Source organism: Lepidochelys kempii, chromosome 6 (assembly GCF_965140265.1).
Source record: "Lepidochelys kempii isolate rLepKem1 chromosome 6, rLepKem1.hap2, whole genome shotgun sequence".
Lineage (NCBI taxonomy): Eukaryota > Metazoa > Chordata > Testudines > Cheloniidae > Lepidochelys > Lepidochelys kempii.
This window is the reverse complement of record NC_133261.1, coordinates 44,763,959-44,777,772: the sequence shown is the minus strand read 5'-3', so window position 1 is coordinate 44,777,772 and position 13,814 is coordinate 44,763,959. Positions and strand designations below refer to the sequence as shown.

At 43.5% G+C, this 13,814-nt stretch overlaps 1 protein-coding gene across 1 annotated transcript in view; it reads left to right on the top strand.

Annotated features, from left to right (window-relative positions):
• The window catches only part of METTL15 (methyltransferase 15, mitochondrial 12S rRNA N4-cytidine), a 191,977-nt gene that overhangs the window by 91,685 nt on the left and 86,478 nt on the right, over positions 1-13,814 (top strand). The gene's annotated exons all lie outside the window — the stretch shown is intronic.

The window sequence follows — 13,814 nt, the reverse complement described above, 5'->3', positions numbered from 1 at the left end:
TTATTCTAGTAAGAAGCTTGCATTTAAAAAAAATTGTATTTCACACCAAATTAGTTTTGCCACAAAAGAAATCTTTCACAACAAACAAGAAATTGATTTAATAAAAGTTTAGTTTTTAATTAAATAAAGATCTAATTTAGCTGTGACTCATTTACACTAGACAGATTCATAAAAAACAAATAAAGGTAATTTACTGAGTTTCAGTATTATATTTCCTGCTGTACTTTGTGACTTGTGCAGCTGGCTTCAGAATGTAGTCATCAAGTAAACAAGGCCACAATCTTGCGTCACAGGATCTGCTAGCACAGACTCCTGTGCCCATGTATTACTCAGATTTTAATTTGTTAGGCAGAAAAGGACAGGAAATACAATAGTGCTCTGAAGAAATAATTAATAATTTCTTTGCTAATATTTCAAATGTTATATTCTTTGATTCTTTCTTCTTGTAAAGAGGTGACTTATTCAAATCTATGGCAAAAATGCTTTTAGATTAAATGTTGCAGTCTTTCAACTTCCTTTCCATTTGTTGCACATAACATTTATTGTGTTTTCCCATAGAAATTTAATTTAGTTTATATGTGCAATTCACATCTCACTTGTAACACAAACGTCTTTTTTTTTTTATTCTGAAATGCTTAATGTTCATCCTAAAGCTAACAAATTACAATAATTACATTAGTACAGGTGACTAGGATAGATTACATAGTTTATTTCTTGATATCATTTGGTGAAATCACATTCTGAAGCATGAACACTATCTCTGTTCACTCAGTTTTATGCCTGATATTTATGCTGCCCCACGTATCAGTACCACATTACTATTTGGAGTTCCAGGAGACCTATTTCCTTGTTTCATAGAACTTACAGGTATCTATTTGTGAACTCATCAGATGACATGGATAATTAAAATTATCTTCAAAAAGGAGTCAACTCTTTGAACTTGCCTCGGAAGCAGTGACTGACTCCTCGGTATGTGAAAACAACCAGAATAGTGGAGAGGAAACAGGAATAGATAAAGAAGAAGAGGTGAGAGACAAGGGACAAGAAGCAGATGGGGGAGGAGAATTAGGAGCCAAGATGATTTACAGTTCATGGGAGATTCTGGAAAATATATTGGAAACTGAGAAGCCAAGTACACAACTGGAGAGCACAAAAGACCGAAGGAATTCTCAGAATCAGAGCCTGTTTGTCAAAATAGGTAGACCAGATGAAGTATATGGGGGCAGCAGAACATTATTTTGTGGGTAACTGTGGGCTGAGAGGGAGCAGACATATGCTGTGTTGCCTGGAGTAGTGGTAGTTTGGTGAAAGTAGATCAAAATATTAACCAGGCAGCTCACCAGTGGTTGTTGTCATACGTTTCAGTGGAGTGTGTTGATGTGGCATTGCTTCCTCTTCAACGATGGGCCAAAGTAAAGGGAAGAGAATGAGAACAAAATAACAAGGTAACTGCAGGCAATTTGGCCATGGTCAGCCAAACAGAGTGTGTATGCATACTTGCACATAAATGTGTGCAGCTGAGTAGGCACATTTCTAAAAACATTATTGTTTTGACTTGACCAGGATGTGGAAATTGTGTTGGTATAAAAAACAAATAAAACTGAAGTGCCTGGGAGCTTGTTCTGGAAAAACTGTTTTTTCAGGGAAAGGAAACTTCCTGCATTTTAGAAGACTTTACAATATTTCAAAAGAGATTTTATGTACAGTCTCTGTATAACCTGTGTAATAGATTTATCTTTCTTCCAAAGAAGAGAGGAGGGACAGATCCTCCTTTAGAGGAGAGGAGACAGGTGGCTTGGGCGTCTCTTCTTCATACATTCTCCACAACCGCAAAGATGCTTCTGCTTTACTGTTGAAAGGCTAGGGGCCTCAGAAATGACTCAGACAGCCATCAACACTCCTCTTGCTTCCGCTTCAGTTCCCCTAGCTGTTGAACCCTCACCTCGTAGCCCAAGATGACTTCTGGAAGTGCAGAACCCTCCAAGTCAGGCAGAGGAAGGAGCGTTTTTTCTCTGAGTCTAACAGAGAGAAGGATTAGATCTGCTTCTCCTTACTTTACTGCTGGTCATTATTACCCCAGGCTTGACCCTGCTCAGCAGCCATTATATCAAAGGGGAGGACAGTCCAGACATACAATCCATTAACAGCCTTCGTCTTGATATTACATTGGGATAGTGAGCAGTCCCAATGCCTCTGATTTTAATTGCCAGGACAGATCAGAGAACAGCAGATAGTGCAGTGTGACAGGGTCGAGCCAGATGGCTACAGGAGAGTAATAGAAGGCAGATATATTAGCCCCAAGCTAAGTAGGTCCCTTTTCCCTGGGTAAGGTAACAGGGAAGGTTTAGGAACAATCAGGAACCTTCTTGAGACAGTTAAGACAGACAGGCTGATTAGAACACCTGCAGCCAATCAAGAAGCTGCTAGAATCAATTAAGGCAGGCTAATCAGGGCAACCTGGGTTTTAAAAAGGAGCTCACTTCAGTTTGTGGTGTGCATGTGAGGAACTAGGAGCAAGAAGCACCAGCAGCTGAGAGTGAGAATGCAGACTGTTGGAGGACTGAGGTGTACAAGCATTATCAGACGCCAGGAGGAAGGTCCTATGGTGAGGATAAAGAAGGTGTTGGGAGGAGGCCGTGGGGAAGTAGCCCAGGGAGTTGTAGCTGTCGCACAGCTGTTCCAGGAAGCACTCTAGACAGCTGCATTCCACAGGGCCCTGGGCTGGAACCCGGAGTAGAGGGTGGGCCTGGGTTCCCCCAAATCCTCCCAACTCCTGGTCAGACACAGGAGGAGTCGACCTGGACTGTGGGTTCAGAAAAACAGCCAAGCTGAGGGCTGCTGTGAAGCTCCAAGGCGAGCAGATCCTCCAATAAGCTCAAGACCCACCAAGGTAGAGGAGGAACTTTGTCACAGCAGATTACAACAATCCTATATTAACACTGTAAATAGTTAATTAAATACAAAATAGCTACTTTAAAAATACTTAATTTAGGTTGCAAAGTCAAGTATTTGAGTTAGGAAATGCCAGATTTTGGGGTGTAATCTTAATTTTGCCTCCTTGTGAATCCATTCTAGCCACTGAAGGAGGTCCTATTGAATAATAGTATGTAGTAATGTAATCAAGACTATCATAATACATACACACAAGGGAGGTGAATTAGGGTTACTCAGGCAACCTTTATTCTGGCATTTCTTAACTTTTCAGTGCTTCAGTTTTCAACCCCAAACAACGTTCTTTTGATTCAGCTTTTTAAATGTAATTACTAGCTTTCTTTTAAAGGAAGATAGTTTGTGTGCAACACTCTGAATGAATCATCAGTAGTTTGAAAGCTGAACCTTCAGCACTGCAGCAGATGCTGCTACTGCTTGAGGTACAGGACTAATTAGATTAGCTGACATCAGGAGAAGGCTATTATCCCAAAGTGGAATGGATCTCTGGGTCCAAGTGTTGGGGTCCAATGAGTGTGGAGCTGGGAGAAGCCTGACCATTCTGACTCTCCACCCCTGGGAATTGGCATTCCTATCCTGTATGGTGATCCCAAAGTGGGAATTGGCCACCAGCACCACATGATGGGTCTTGGGGGTGGTTGAAGGAAGCCTGGCCTCTCTCTTCCCAACTTTGGGATTTCTGTCTCCATATGGAGTCCCCAGTGTGGTAGTAAGAACAGGACTGGAAAGTTATGGGAGGAAGTCCAGCAAGGGTTCTGTTCCCTTCCCTCCCCCAGTTGGTGTGGGTTTCCTGCCCCATGTGATGCCCATATGCTGAGTCCTGGAGAGAGCAGAGGCTGGCTTTTCTCCCTCCCCTCACCACACAGGCAACAGCTACTTAAACAGCTCCCACATGTTCTCTGTATGTTCATGATGGCATTAGCTCAGTTTGATGCCATGTCTACTATATGGGCGCTGTGGTGGCACAGGTACGGCTCCATAGCTATGCCGGAATAACACGGTAGCATAGTCACAGACCACTGATGGAAACGACCTCCCTGACTCACAAGGGTGCCACTATAATAGCAAAACCTTTCCTGTTAAGTTTTCTTTACCATTTTGTATAGAAGTATCACAAAAGGAAATAAATAGACTCAGCTAGTCCAAATCTTAAATCCAGGAGATCAGGGCAGCATTCACAAAACAAAGCGGAAGACACCCACGTTGCTCTATAGATCGATAGTCCTGTGACTTAAAGTCCATTTTCCCCTAATGAACAGATATCCTACTCAGCCTGTTTTCTGGGGGAGTTTGCTTTCCCAACTAGATGAAAAGATTTTAGAAGTGCCAGGTATTGTTCTATCCATAGAAACAGATACTGTATTTGTTTCCAAAGTGGCATTCTCTTTTCCCATCCCTTCTTCACTTTTGTTTACATAAGTCATTCTGATGTCTAATCACAGAATTACAGCTGATGTAATTTATGATGACAATGTGAAATGCAGAACGGCTTCCTCACTCCTCTTCATGTCAATAAAGCTAGAGATAACAGTTCAGTTTCTCAAGGGGCTGGAGAGACTCTATCCTCATGTCCATGAGCTGACTCCCACATGGAACTTAAACCTGATTCTGTTGAAGCTCAAGGTTCCCTCCTTCAAGCCATTAGCATCATGCTCCCTGACATTTCTCTCCTGAAAGGTCACCTTCCTGGTGGTGATTATCTTGGCCAGAAGGGTCTCTGAGAGCAGGGCCCTTATGTCAGAGCCACCCTACAAAGTGTACTTCCAAGGACAAGGTCCAACTGCGCCCCCATCCAGCCTTCCTGCCAAAGGTGGTGTCACAGTTCTATAACAACTAGGTCATTTTCTTCCCAGTCATCTTCCTGAACCGTCTCAAGAACTCCAAGGAATGATGGCTTCACTCGTTACACATTAGGCGGGCCCTTGCCTTTTATATATGCAACTCTTTGTAGCAATAGCAGAAAGGATGAGAGTGGTTCCTGTGTCAACCCAAAAGATCTCATCCTGGATAACCACATGTATTCAAGCTTGCTACGAGCACGTGAATGTCCTGCCTTTGGCTATCTTAATCGATCATTGCAGAACAGCCCAGTCTTTATCAGCAACATTCCTCACACAAGTCACAATCCAGGACATCTGCAGAGCCACAACCTAGTTATCAGATAGTTAGATAGTAACCTAGTTAGAGATACTTTCGTGTCTCACTATGCTATTATCCAACAGGCCTGAGACGACGCCAGTTTTGGAAGAGCAGTGTTGCAGTCAGCATGTCCATGAATTCTGAGCCCATCTCCTGTGGTACTGCTTGCGAGTGACCTAACGTGGAGTGGACCCGAGCAAGCACTCAAAGAAAAAATGGTTACTAACCTTGTTGTTTGAAATGTGTTGCTCATGTCCATTCCATGACCCATCCTCCTTAGTCATCTGTCGAAGTTAACCGGTAAGAAGGAACTGAGAGAGTGCAGGGCTAGCAGCTCCCCTTATACTGGCACATAAACGCACAGCTCCAGAGGGTGCTAGAGTTGGCCCAATGGATACCACTAAGATAAAAATCTCCAGCAACGGTGCACGCAGCACACACCCACCCAACATGGAATGGACATGAGCAACACATCTCAAAGAACAACAGTTATGAAAGGTTAGTAATCTTTTGTGGTCTGTGATCAGTTGAGAAATGTTTTAATCAACTTTGAACTACTGTGGGGTGAGGACAAGAACACCAAATGCAGTGCAGTTCACTCTCCTAATCTGTCAAACACTTTTGCTTGCATTGATTGGGCATCAGTTATACATGACACCTCTGAGAGATAACAAGGGATGGTCTAGATCAGGGGTGGCCAACCTGAGCCTGAGAAGGAGCCAGAATTTACCAATGTACATTGTCAAAGAGCCACAGTAATACGTCAGCAGCCCCCCATCAGCTTCCCCTCACACCGCTCCCAGCGCCTCCTGCCCACCAGCAGCCCCACCAATCAGCGCTTCCCCCTCCCTCCACACACCTCCAAATCAGCTGTTTTGTGACGTGCAGAAGGCTTGCGGGGAGGGGAGCGAGGGCATGGAAGGCTCAGGGGAGGGGGCAGGAATGGGTGGAGTGGGGGCAGGGCCTGTGGCAGAGCCAGGGGTTGAGCAGTGAGCACCCCCTGGCACATGGGAAAGTTGGCGTGTGCAGCTCCAGCCCCGGAGTCAGTGCCTATACAAAGAGCCGCATATTAACTTCTGAAGAGCCACAGGTTTGCCACCCCTGGTCTAGATAATGCGTAGTCCTGCCTTGAGTGCAGGGGACTAGACTAGATGACCTCTCTAGTTCCCTTCCCTTCCAGTTCTATGATTCTATGATGGTGTGAATTTGTTTCAAGTAAGCAGGAAGTTAGGTTGAAAGTGTCAAGTATTTATTTAAGACTCAAGAGACGGGTTCTTCATGAACAGAATTCTTTTACTTCTGGCACTGGCCAGGACATTGCCTAGCCGTAGATGATCCAATAGGCCTTTTTCATCCTGCCTAGTTGCATTTGCAGTAGTCAGTCCTAATTCTGTGGTCCTTAAGTGTTATTTAAAGTTGATTGCTATAGAATATTGTTTTTATTTGTTCTCATTTGACTATTTTAATAACCTTAGTAAAATCATATTTTAACTGTGGTTATTTTTCATGATTAATGTTTGCCCACACTCTAGAATCATGAATACTCAGCTATGAGACCATTATTGCTCAAACTGCAGAAACATGCCCAATGCTACAGTAAGAAAAGATAAGTAAAGCTAATTCATGGTATTTTTCTATAGTCAGCAATTATAAGTGTAGTCTTCCTCATGCAGGGGCAAAAGACAGCTGGAGCTGTAAATCACCAAGTAAGAACATTATATTCACAAAATAAAGAAAAAATAAATTTGTTCTTTGCATTATAAATATGGCTTTTAGCACCTTGGTAATGATTTAGTAAGAAATAAAAAGTAAGCAGTGTACAGTTCCCACTTCAGTTCTTGCATACATTTAGCTCCTTTTCTGTTTCAAGATTAGTCAAGATTCTTCCCTTCCCCCCACCCCTGAAAAAAATGTACTGATGCTTGAATAAGGAAAAAATGGGTCAGATCCTGTTAGATATTCAGTGTGTGGGTGGGAATCCTTTGACATGCTTTCTGGGGAAGCCTCTAACTTGGCAATTGCTGCTGAGATTCCAGAAGAACAAGATAAAATTCTGTCAGCAGCAATATATATTACAAATAAATCCTTTTACGCCCACTGAAGGAAAGAGGCTAGAAAGGTGCCTGAAATCTAGCAATTAACCAGTATTATTGCATGCTTTTAAGGATGAGAAACCTACGCAGAGCTTACGCACGGGAGACAATGTGTTCTTTATATTACACTACTCAGTATAAGAAATCATGCCCCAGAAGTAAGAATAAGTAAAAGCAGTAATATAAAATTCCATACTTAAATGAACTATAATACATATTTTTATTGGCAATCTAAAGTGTTTGTGTGGTGGCGGTGGTTGTGGGTTTTAGTTTCAATGTGAAATTAAATTTATATGATTGGATAAAACTCTAAATTCAGTAGCTTTGAATTTCCGGGGAAAATTTAGAATACAGATTATAGTTCCGTAGAGGGAAACCAAAACAGTGTTTGTAAATTACAGTAAATGCATTTTAGTTAAACTTTTACCTATATGTTTGTGATTTTTATCTGTTCAGTGTTCAGTGTTTTGTTTTTGATGCTTTACTTTGTAGGTTTGTTACTTTTGATTATAGGATGAAGGGTGATATATTTGTAATCTACAGGCATGACATATTGAAAGTAATCACGTTTATATGTATTATATACTACTGCTGTTACATTTAGCTCTAATCCTTTCTAAAGTAAAAGTTATCACTGTCTGTGCAAGCTAACTGGCTGTCTTCTTAATAAAGAAAGGATAGATAAATTGATGGGAAAGTGCCATTAAGGTCTCTCAAGGTCACCTTCAAATGTCACTAAATTAAAGGCTAGTAGTGTTATTCTACTGTTCATTTTTTATCTTTCCCTAAAGGTTAAGTTGGGCTTCTTGGGTGCTACTCCCTCCTCTCTTGTCATTCTAAATTCCAGCTGTCTATCCTCCATCATGTATAGAGTATTGCTGCCTGCCTTCAGACATAAAATATCACCCCCTCCTTTAATACTTTCTCTGGTTCTCTATTCAACTCAGTTCAAAATTCCCCTAATTAATAAAATGCCGTGTTGGCTTCAATCAACCTACTTCTAACAGACTTTACTTGCCTGTCCTCCCTTTCTACTCTCTGTGCACCCTTTATAGCCGGCCTTCCTCTGTCCCTTCTCAAAATTTCACCACTATTTGAGTAACAGCCTCCTCCACTGCAGCCGTACTGTATATGTTTCATCCATCCTACAACCTGTTTAAAATCTCATCTTAACCTATGCTCAGCTATGCTTCTTAATTTCTCTTTCCCTTCACATACTGACTTCATGATTTCATGCTTTAATTCACTGTGCAGTTTTTGAAAAAGTGTGTGCTAGATACTGGCCACTGTCCTAATATTTTAGTCTGTAAAGAGTTTGGGAATACAATTTATATTCAAGATGATTTATTAAAAAAAAAAAAGTTATGCTGCACTGACATAATCCGTAACAGTGATCTGTGGCCCTGAGCATGCTGGAAGCACAACAAACCTGGCATCCTCTGCCAGCCGTTATTAGCCAAGCTATATTTCTCCAAAAAACAAAGGAAAGCAATTACTAAAAGGCCAAGTGGACTTCCCCTTCCTGTGCCTGCCTTCCATCCTGCAGCAAGGGAAGGACCTCCTTACCTGTCTCTGGTGGCCAATATATTCTGTAATAAGGGGAGAAAGAGGCAGGCCAGTCACCTACAGTGATATAAACCCTCAGACAGCAAAGTGAATTCTCCTGTGTCCTTCATTTAGGCTGTTGGCCAGCAGCGTTTGAATCCTCTGTCTTGTCCCATTAAGGCTTTTCCAAAACCCACCCCAAGGAATCTTCTGGCACACACTACTCAGAAGGATTTTCTATTCTAAAATGTGCCCTGTTGAACAGCTCCTATGATGGTGAACCAACCCATATATTAAATGGCAGAAAAAACTGTTAATGCAAAGTTAAGGTTGCCTGTCGATAGCCCGTGCCCTTCCACTATGTTGAGTTCAGCAAAACTCAAACGTGTGAAAACCAGGATTACGGTAAACATCCACGAGCCTTAACTCCCGTCCTCCCTCCGGAGTTATCAGTAGCTGTTTGGAATTACCTGAATGAACTCCAACTACATGTAGTGTGTTAGGTGTAGCTGTACTGAATGGTGGAGGAATAAGTTGGAGCAGCTTGGATGAGCTGTGATTGTGATCTCAGGAGCTCTGGTTCTGAGTCCCCCCCATGTGTGTTATCAAAGGAAGGAGACATATATGCAGCTTGATGTTCCAGTCCACATCATTTCAATGCATAATTGTCTAGGTTATGTCAGTAGCATGGCACTGGAGTCTTCTTGCCATGGGTATTGTCAGCAGTGAGGTGAGATGTGAGAGTGGTCTATGGATTTTATGATGAGTAGGGGAAGTATAGGTTTAGCTGTGTTCAAGTGTGAAAGGGCTGTAAAAGGGTATAAAATGGGTGTTTAAATTTTACCAGTGTGGTATTCTGTCAGGTGAGCAAGCTCAGTGTTTGAGCATAGCCTCTAGCACCTGTCTATTCCAGTGAAAGGAAAAGTGGGAGTGTGTGTTGTGGGCATACTGGGGCATCGCTCAAAAAGGTAGAGATAAGGTTGTGTGGGCTTTTACCTTCACTGCTTTACAAAAGTTTGAGTTTTGCTAAATTTGATGTTCTAGAAGGGCATGAGCTATCACTGGGTAACCTTAAAGCTGTGTTAATGAAGATTTTTTAATTTAATTTCCTGCTGTTCTAAACAGAAATAAAAATGTTTTTTGGTAGGAGTTAAGGGTCATGTAGGCAGTTGTAGTTTGCACCTATGTTTACGGGTGATATGCTACTGTGGCTAGGTAATAATCAGAATACCTGGCTTTTGTATAGTGCTTTTCAGCAGTAGATCTCAAAGCACTTTACATCATTATCCCCATTTTACACATGGTAAACTGAGGCACGGAGAGGTGAAGTGACTTGCCCCAGACCAAGCAGGCTCGTGGCAGAGCTAGGAATAGTCCCAGTCCAGTGTTTTTTCCATTGTGTGTTTTCAACACATGGTTGCTGTGTGATTCCTCAGTTTTCCTCCTCCCCCCCCCATACATTTTGTTATAGTGGAATGGGGATAATGTTCGTATTTTGAAATATTTGTTATGTATATTTGCTAACAGGGCTGGTAAAAGAAATCTCATCCATGTTCTAGGTTCCAAAATCTTGACCGTTTTATTACTTGGTTGTTACAGTAACTTCAGACGTTCAAGAGGAGACTGGTGTATCTCCCTCCTTGTCCAACTTCTGCCCCACTGATAACGGCAGCATGTAGCTCCCCCCCCCTCAACATTTCCAGCTGCCCCTCCCCTTCCCAGTCCATTAAGCCATTAGTTGGCACTCTAGAAGCCATTAACATTTAAGAAGTTGCTCCTTGCTGTTTCCTGCTCTATGCTACTACATGCACACATCACTGGCTTGCTGGAAGATTGCACACTACCTTGTTTATGTAACCTGAGCTGCACATTGAACTCAGTCCCATTAGCCACCTCTGGCTGGGACTCCTGCCCTGCTTCAGCCAGCTTCCCCCAACCATCCCTCAAGTCTACCCACTCAGTCCTTCCTCCAGTCTGAACCCCTCCCCCAGGAGCAGCAGGTTTGTATACTTCTTGGTGGTGCCCAGAATAGGTCCAAGTCCCACACCCCCACACCTGCTTTGTAAGCCAATATATATTTTTCAAATAATGTAAATGTGAGGGCTCTGGGGTGGGGGATGAGGAGCTTGGGCAGAGTGTTGGGGTGAGGGCTGTGGGGTGGGACCAGTGATGAAGGGTTCATGGTGCAGGAGGGGGCTCAGGGCTGGGGCAGAGGGTTGAGGGGCATGAGGGCTCTGGCTAGAGATGCAGACTCTGTGGTGGGGCAGGGCCAGGCTGGGGATGAGGAGTTTGGGGTGCAGGCAGGTTGCCCCCAGCTGGGGCCAGAAAGGAGAACTCCCCCCAGCCCTCCCCCTGCTGGCATCAGTGAGCTCCAGAGCAGGGGAGGAGCCCCCTTCTCCCCTCCCCCCCAGGAGCACACTCACCTCGCACCACTGTCACTGCATGTGCTCCTAGGGCCCCCTCAGGTCCAGGAAGCCCCCTTGCCTCCTCTGTGGTGGGTGTGGGCTGCCATCATGTGTGTGCCTCCTCCCCTTCTGCTCCCCCTCATTGTAGCCTCACAGGGGTGGGGAATGGTGTGGGGGAGGAGCAGTGACTGCGTGGGGGCCCTGTGCTGGTGGACGGTCCCAGCAGAAAAGGGAAGTGTCCATCCAATCGAGGCGGAAGGGCAGTGGCAAGGTCAGCCTGCCCTGGCACTAGTGGTTGAGGGGCACAAGGACCCTTCAGCGGCAGTTGATTCCTGGAGCTGGCAGAGTGTAGCGTAGTGCAGAGCTGCAGGGGCAGCTGCCTGCTGTCCAGGGTGCAGGCAGGTACACTTGGGGGAGGTGTGCGTGGGCAGCAGGCAGGGCCAGGGGAGAGACCAGGCCCTGCACGTTGGTGGAGCCAGGCCCCCAGCCCCTGAATAATTCTGGAGCATGGGCACCATAGGCCCATACAACTCGCAGCTCCTGCCCTCCCCCCATGTCAGCCCAGTGCCCCTACCTCACACCGGGGTGATCTGTATCTAGTTTCTGGAGTTTATATGTTTAAATTTGTGTTATCTTCAGCCCCTTTACCCCAGACCCTAACTCACACAAGGGGCCAGGGAGAGGGGCTCAGACCCCTGCAGAAGGGTAGGGCTCCCCTACATTCCAGCACACATGGAAGGGAAGAATTCAAGGCTGACAGGCTAACTTCACCCCTAAACTCCCAATTTCTGCTGCTACCCCTTGTTTGCCAACCCCTGCATCTTATCTGCCCCCACTTTGTACCCATCCCTCTTACCTAAACCCTCTAGCCCCCCTAACATCCATTCCCTCAGTGCGATCCCAGCTCCTCTCAACCTTATTCCCTTCAACCCCAACATGGCCCTTCACTTCCTATTTTTCTTACAGAAATACTTTGATTATGTTTTCCCATAATTAACATCCCCACCTCCCTCAGCAGAGACAGATGTTAGCAATATGCCTCCCAACCTTTTCCAGATTTTTGCCCAAGGTGGGAGTCAAACTGAGACTAACTGGCTCGGTCAGATTCAAAAGACTACTGCTTATCCCCTTGAGATATTCTGATGGTGAGAAACACTTCACTTTGAAGACTAACAGTCTTGTCAAGTCCTTTTTTCTGTGCATGCTTAGCATAATCTGTTAGGCGTGAGAATAAGCACATGCTTGTGACGAGCCTAACCAGAGAGGCAAAATATTTTTCAAATACTGTTTTAATTTGCTTTCCACTAAAGGGCTGTTGGGAGCCATGCACTCTGTTGGGGTAACCTTCAAGCATTGGTGACTCTGATATGAGCCCTAGTTTGATCTGTGTGAGCAAAAATGGTTACCAGAATTTGTCAACTTTAAGAAAAAGCTGGTTTTGTGTGCGGGGGAAGGGGGGGTGCTGTATCACCGGGACCTTTTTGTTCAAATGGCCTCAAATTTGAATCACTATCAAACACCGCCCCCACCATAAATTTCAAGGTAGTTTGAGTAACCGTCTAGATTTTAGAGCACTTAGAACAGCCAGACTTTAAACAGAAAGCTGGTCTTAACCTTAACTATAGCGAAGTTGTCTCTCTGCTATAATACATAGTGTAAAATGCTTTGGAGACCCATTTGAGGAAAGACAAAAACATAAATGTTAGATCATTGTAATTAACTGTAATCTTAACATTAAAGTATATCATAGTGGCACTGTTTCATCTACACTCAAATTCATTGACACCATAGTACAGAGGAAACTTAACATAGCAAATTAATTATTAAATGAAGGTGGCGGATTACCTTCTTGTTTTGTTTATGGTATTTGAAGAGGAGAGAAAAAATTCAATTTTTGCTAGCAATTTTGTTGTAGAATCTTTATTCTGACCTGAAAAAATTTCCCCCTCCCAAGAAGCATATAATACAGTGCTCATCCTCTAAAGAAATTATTACAATTTACATTACATGCAGGTGTTTAGTAATTGTATGTGCACTTATATCAACCCCTTCTTCCATAACTAACCATACTAAACTTCTCAGCTGTTCCTTGTTGGTTTTTTTCTGAGTCACTCTTAATTAGTCAAGTTTGACCATTAAGAACCTACCAGTAGGAAGGAAGTACAATATAGTTGTGAAAGCTTTCTTACATGCATATATAAATGGTAGTACATTTCTGCTAGAGAAATGTCAAATTCAAGCTTGGTGTTTTCCCCTAGGGAATTAGATCAGCAGGTTGGGAGTCAAAGGAGATCCAACCTGGATATCATTGTAGGATCGGGGCCTTAATGTGTGATTTTGCTCAAAGTCCAAAGAGTTAATACTTCACTTCCCTTTTATAGGTCATTGGCAACTAAGCAGGGCAACATCTGCGTTGGCTTTTAAAGAACATCAGCAGTTCTTTTGGGTACTCTAGAAATCAAGATGGATATTGGCGTTTTCATTAAAGGGAGTAAGTAGATTTACTCTACATTGTGTGTCAGTTAAAATTGTAGATAAAACCACAAAAAACAAGAAAATGAAAAGCCAAGCCATCTAACACATCTCTCTCTTCCTCCACCCAGAGACATTCCTCACCACTTGAACTGCTATAACCAGAAAATGCACCATGAGCTAACATTGCAAGTAAATGCCTAGAGGGATT